We start from the raw sequence: 5,834 nt of genomic DNA on the forward strand, positions 1-5,834 counted from the left end.
CCGTTTAAGAACTTGTCTGATGAAGAGCGGGAAAAGCAGTCGGGTGCTTTGCTAGCTAAACTGCAAAACCAACAAGGACTTTTTACAAAACATTGCACATCCAGAGATGCAGCTGTCAACACAAGTTATGTCTTATCCCACAAAATCGCTAGAAAAAGTAAACCGTTTTCTGACGGAGAGTTTATCAAGGAGTGTTTGGTGGTTCTGCAGCACTCATGTCCGGAGAAAAGGGAGGCATTTGAGAATGTGCCCCTGACGCACTGTAACGAGGAGGATTGAGAAATCTGGAGCTGCAGAACAAAGCGGTCAACTTTGACTTTCTTTTTCCTTGGCTTTTGATGAGAGCTGCGATGTACGTGAGTGACACTGCCCAACTACTCATCTTCCTACTTGGGATAACTAAGGACTTCCAAATCACGGAGGAGCTGGCAGCCATGCAGTCAATGAAAGGGACAACAACAGGGAGTGATGTGTTCACGGAGGTAAATGCACGTGTGGACAAGTTGGGACTGAATTGGGACAAGCTGGCAGGCATGACAACGGATGGTTGTTAAAATCTGACGGGGGAAAATGTTGGACTTTTGAAGAGAATGCAGTATAAAGTGACAGAAATGAACCCTGAACAGAAATTGTATTTTTTGCATTGTGTTATACATCAGGAAGTGTTGTGTAAGTCAGTTCTAAAAATTAACCATTTTGTTGATGTTGTAACTAAAATAGTTAACTTCATCAGGGCAAGAGCATTGAATCAGACAGTTTGTTGCACTTTTGGAGGAAAATGAGACTGGACATCGTGACATAGGCTACCACGCTGCTGTCAGGCAATGTGGATGACTGCACCCAGTGATGTTCAGCTTGAACTCATTGACCTGCAGTCTGACACACTTCTGTCAGAGCACTTTGGGTCAGTGTCACTGCCTGAGTTTTACTCTTCCCTGAAAGAGGAGAACTTTCCACACATGAGGAGACATGCTCAGAAGATTGTGGTCCTCTTTGGATCTACCTACATATGTGAACAGACATTCTCAGTGATGAAGTTCAACAGATCCAGATACAGATCCTCTATCACTGATGATCAGCTGTCAGCTGTCCTGCATATATCCACCTCAGACATTCAACCAGATTTCAGTGCACTTGTTCAAGCCCAAGACAGACTGGATGTTTCTCACTGAACAAGTAAAGTGAACTGAAAAACATGAAAAGCACTTATTGCTTTTTGTATAAGTTGATTCATTGCTTATCTTTAACATACTGTAAAACACCTTTTCAGTATTGGTTTGTGAAGATTAACATGTTAAAATAAAAATACTGATGTAATGATTGTTTTTACCCTTTATTACTTCTCTAGGACTATTTTCCTATTTGACCCACTCCACAATTTCATATATTTATTGGAAGAGAAGATCCTTATTCTTTTTGATTACCAGTCGCAGCTAATCAAAATATATAATGTATTGCTTTTTACAATGGGAGAAAATTAATATTGAGCAGAATTAAGTTCAATTTATTGTTGATTTGGCCCTCCAACACAGCTCGGGTTTCTCATGTGGCCCCTTGTAAAAATTAATTGCCCACCCCTGGCTTAGCCTCTACACTCAGAACAAGGTAGTGCAGTACCTTTCATCACCGGAACAATAGCCTCGTGGTTCTACCCCAATAACAATATATCATTATTGCCTACTTTTCTGGAAGAAATTAGGTTAAAGAATACTATCCCAAAATAAATAAACTCCCACTTATGATATTATGGTTTTGTGAAAAATGTGGACCTCTTATCCGCTGTTATGACATTATAATCACATGATACATTTAAAGCAATACATTGCTGAGGAAATAACTTCTGCCTTGAGGAGCTTTGTGTAGGACTGAAGCAGTTATCAGTACTGTGAATAACAAACACCTCCTTGTCCTCTTCTATAAGATTGACACAAACTGGGATGAAACTGTTGACCTTGGTGAGCTATAGGCTTTTCTGATTCATACAAATAAGGTATTAGAAAGTTGACGCTTCATATATATAATGTTGTCATTTTAATTATTATTAACTTACAAAAACTTATAATGTCAGTAAAATCGTTAACCAAAACAGCTTTGCAGGTTAATCCAATATTTTCTTTTTGATATCAGTCTCCTTATTGTGGAAATCTACTGTGTTTTATTTAAAAGGTAGGCCTACAAACAAAATAATCTACACTATTCTGTTTAACATCTGTTATCTTCTTGACAGGCACATCAACTGTAATCATAAACTTGTGAGTTCACTAACAAAGACCGCGGCATTTGTACCATATAAAGTAGTTTATTCTGAATGGCTAGAGGATTCAGGAAAGGTTGGGTAAGGGTGGTATTCTTGAGATGATGGGGTGAGGATCGTGTTCGGTGGGATGATAGTGGTCGAGGAGAGGGATGAAAAAGGTCGGTCTGAGGGCGATAAACGAGGCAGAAAAGGGTTGTGGTGTGGCTGGAGCATCTGGAACCCGGGGTCGAGACTCAGACTGGGTGTACGTCTTGATGAGCTTCGTGCTTCATCGACCTTGAAGGAGGACACAGATGGCAAAGTTCAGGTAACCGAACAGTGAGAGAAGCTGGCGCTTTGTACATCGGAGGGCACAGAGGTAGTTTGAAATGTACGTTGAGATGTGGTGGAGTTTCTCGGTCAGGAGGCAGGCTGGCAAGATAAGAGAATCTAGGGTGATGCCGAGGAATTCAATGGATGCACTGTGTCCTCCTGTCTTCTTGGGGGGAAGGGGAATGTGGAAGTCGCACTTGAAGGTGGTGAGACCCTACAATGGTGGTGAGGATGATGGTGTGACGGTGAGGAAGTCATCCAGAAGGTGAATGACGCATGGAAGTTTGTGGTTGTTGAGTAGGACTTAGCATAGAGCTAACTGGATGTCAGTGTTGGTAGTTGTTGCTGTGAGAGGGCATGTGAAGCTGAAGGGGCTGTGTTAGCCGCCGCTGAAGGAATGGAAGAAGAAAGGATGAGTGGATAAGGTAATGCATATGCTGAGGTTGGATGTGCAAAATGTCATTAAAATACAATAAAACAAATGTACAAGATACACAATGAGAATGGAAAAATGTGATAAAAGTGCATCAATATAGTTGAACTCTAGACCGTTCCAGTAAAGTGTTGACATACTAAATGGGTCCCAATTCTGCCTTAGTGAGCAAAATGTATCTCAATAAATAGCTGTCTGAATTGCTGTCCAGCTCGTTTGTCAACAAAAGATTGATTAATTGGTTTCAGTTGGAAATAAATGCCACTGTGATGTAACCAATTTGTTAACCAAAGGCTGACAGAAACAGATGAGAGGGATTGCTTGTCACAGAGTTGTCCAACGTGTAAACTTTATTTAACTAATACACTTTACACACACACACACACACACACACATACATATACATATATATACATATATATATATACATACATATATATATACATATATATATATATATATATATATATATATATATATATATATATATATGTATATATATATATATATATGTATATATATATATATACACATATATATATACATACACATACACATATATATATATATATATACATACACATATATATATATACACACCCACATACCAATAAATTACACTTTCACTGTCCAAAATGCTTCAAGAGCAATTACCAATCGAATGACATACATATGCACCGGAGTCTTTTTACTAATTTAAGGTGTGGACATTGCTTAAGAAAACTATATGCACTCATATCATTCTGAATTAGTATTTCATAGTATAAATGTCCTAAATAATAACCCAAGTGAATAGACAGTTGAAAACCGTAAATTACTCTTCTGTGTCTGCATGTACACACAAACACACAAACATGCATGGATACAGGACAGGACAGCACTCCCATTGAATTTCTGGCAGCTCCAGTAAGACATCAGAGGAAGCAGCAGCTGGCACCATGAACAGAAAAAGGAAGGCAGAAAGATGACGGGGGATATACGGAGTCTGTCAGAAGCATTGTCAGGTCACTGCTCTCCTCATCTGCTCTCTGGCGAGCTCTATTCATCTTGGCAGGTAACAATTTATACGTCAAGTTAACCTCCCTCCACAGACTTGGCTCCAATGTCTTGCTGGGGCGGCACAATTCCACTGACAATTTTATAGTGCAATAATACAATTACAGGCCACAGGATAGAGCTCTCACAGCCGTAGTACATTAACCTCTTTTTACCACAATGGCTGGATTCATGCTCATACAGTATCTGGACAATGCCAAAGCAGGCATTAGAGAAAAGAAAACCTCTTTAACAGAAACAGGTCAAAGGACTACAGTTAAAAACCTTAAAAGACACACAGATCCCCTGTGAAAAGGGTGCTGGTCATATTCTATGATTTATAGATGATGTTTCCTTTTTTCATTACATAACATTACAGGTCATTTAGCAGATGCTCTCATCTAGAGCGACTTACAGTGAACTAACTAGAGCAGTGGTTCTCAACCTTTTTTGGGCCAGCGCCCCCCTATCCATTATCCAGGTCCCTTACTGCCCCCCTATCAAAAACATTTATTTTTGGGATGTTGTTGTTGTTTTTACCTTCAATTTCCCTGATATGCCATGTACCCAGGGAGCAAAAAAAAGCCATGTAAATAGAAATGTTATTCAGGAGTGTTAAATGCAACGGTAAGAAGTTTGAGATTCAAACTTTAATTGGTGTCATAGACTGCAGCCAATCAGAAATGGGTCAGACATTAAAAGTTTAATTGCTGTTAAACACAGCAGCCTCAGAAATGCGACACAATTTGCACACTTAAGTGTTCCAATGGAAAACGAGCAGCCAACAAAGGAACAAGTCTGAGGGTACTGGAAAATAGATATAATAAAATATGTATAATCAATCCGAACGATTGCACTGGACTTTTTAAAACCAAGCAGGTAATACGAAGTATACATTATCTATACAATCGCCACAATCTATGTAAAATATAAATCAACATTTAAAACTCTTAGGTTTGAAAGTTAAGGTCTTAAAAGTTCTACTTTAAAAGGCTAACTTAGGTCGGCCAAGCAGCCGCTCCTAACAGCTATTGAGCAGCTAGCTTAACTAGCATCGGCACTAACGTCCTGTAACTTAACCTATCATTTCAGCGAAGAATTATGTTTTAAGGTCCTTTGATTTTATAACATTTGTATCGTTAGCTATTTGAGTGAGTTGAAACCCAATACTTACATTTAAAAGTATATCCATTTGCCGCTACTGCTGGGTCGAGGTGCGGTATTTTTCGTCAGAATCTTTTTCTCTGGGCGCGCAATGAATCTTGGGATACCTGAGGCCGTGTAGGATACATCAGATGTTTGACCCACATGCTGCCCCAGCCAGATGTGAGGAAAGTAGCCTGGGCCTCATCGTCGCATTGAATGTCGATAAGATGCTCCTGGATAGCCATTTGTTTATGTCTGCCTGAAAGGGCTGCACCACCCAGATGGGAACATCGAGGTCCAGGAGGTCCTTGAAGCGGATCTCCATGTCTGCCTTAACTCATTTACATTGACCACCTGAGGATGGTTAAGTGCCTCAGACACCGGCAATGAGTATAACCAGCAAATTCTTCTTTATGCAGACCATACGATTAAATTTTGACCTGGTTATTGTATTGCTTGTTCTGTGTATTTGTAGTTCAAATATAGGCCTATATAGGGTACAATTGCTAAACTATTTTTAACAAAGCTGTCAAAGCTGTCAAAGCTGTCAAAACTGTCACTGTCAGCGGTCGTGATTGAGCAACAATAGAGCTGAGTGTTTAAGCACGCCTGGCCGAGTGTTGTTTTCCTGACTGAAATGGTTATTTAATT

At 39.6% G+C, this 5,834-nt stretch overlaps 1 long non-coding RNA gene across 1 annotated transcript; it reads right to left on the reverse strand.

Moving 5' to 3' along the window:
* Positions 1-2,012: 2,012 nt before the first annotated feature.
* Positions 2,013-5,332, reverse strand: LOC115019257 (uncharacterized). The gene is made up of 2 exons (XR_003833452.1): positions 5,212-5,332; positions 2,013-2,958 (listed from the first exon to the last, which is right to left on the reverse strand). It is a non-coding gene; the product is annotated as an uncharacterized LOC115019257 (long non-coding RNA).
* Positions 5,333-5,834: the final 502 nt, after the last annotated feature.

This window comes from Cottoperca gobio, chromosome 14 (genome assembly GCF_900634415.1).
Source record: "Cottoperca gobio chromosome 14, fCotGob3.1, whole genome shotgun sequence".
Lineage (NCBI taxonomy): Eukaryota > Metazoa > Chordata > Actinopteri > Perciformes > Bovichtidae > Cottoperca > Cottoperca gobio.